We start from the raw sequence: 844 nt of genomic DNA, 5'->3' as shown, positions 1-844 counted from the left end.
GAACCGGGGATTGAACTCAGGCCTTTGTGCTTGCCAGTGAAGTGCTTATTCCACTGAGCCATCTCACCAGCCCTAAACAGTATCAATCTTTTTTTTTTTTTGTGGTACTGGGATTGAACTCAGGACCTTATACTTGTCAGGCAAGTGCTTATTCTACTGAGCTATCTCCTCAGCCCCTCTGTTAAATATTAATGATTATGAATAATTTTATTTCAAAAATCTTCACATCAGTTAATCTTACAAAACTGCACATAACACAATTTGTATGTTGTTTTCTTTGCATACTTTTGTACAATATGAGGAGGAAGAAACATAAATTAGTGACAAACTTTAATAATAACAATAACTAAAAATCATGATTGTAGTTTAAATTCTGTAAATCAAAATTGACATTTTTAAATACTGATGTAAATACAGCACATTTCTTATGAGTTGTCTGACTTAGTGAAACTACTTCAGAAAGATGCAGGGGAATAACAATGGTGAGAAAAGCGCAGGTGCCCTGCCGCTGGTCAGGGCTCTGTTGAAGGCATGACGTTTGTTGTTTGCACGGAGCCACCCGCTCCATTCCTGCTACTGGACTCTTTATAAAGGCCGAGGTTCAGTACCGCAATGTATTGTGCATTCTAAAGACCCAAGTTTCTCTGACTTTCTAGGTAACTTCTCGACATTGCATTGAAGCTGATCCTCAAACTTCAGAAGACACTCGGCTACAGTTGGCCACTGAGACCAATATTTATCTACATTGCTGCCCATTAGTTCTGAAAAATTCCAGGCCCCAAATAAATGTTTTAGAAATTGAGTTTATTTTGCTTAATGAAGTTTCCTGCTCTTTTAAAGTGTC

This window comes from Octodon degus, unplaced genomic scaffold (assembly GCF_000260255.1).
Source record: "Octodon degus isolate 3935 unplaced genomic scaffold, OctDeg1.0 scaffold00142, whole genome shotgun sequence".
Taxonomy (NCBI): Eukaryota; Metazoa; Chordata; class Mammalia; order Rodentia; family Octodontidae; genus Octodon; species Octodon degus.
Note: the sequence above shows the minus strand (reverse complement) of the source record.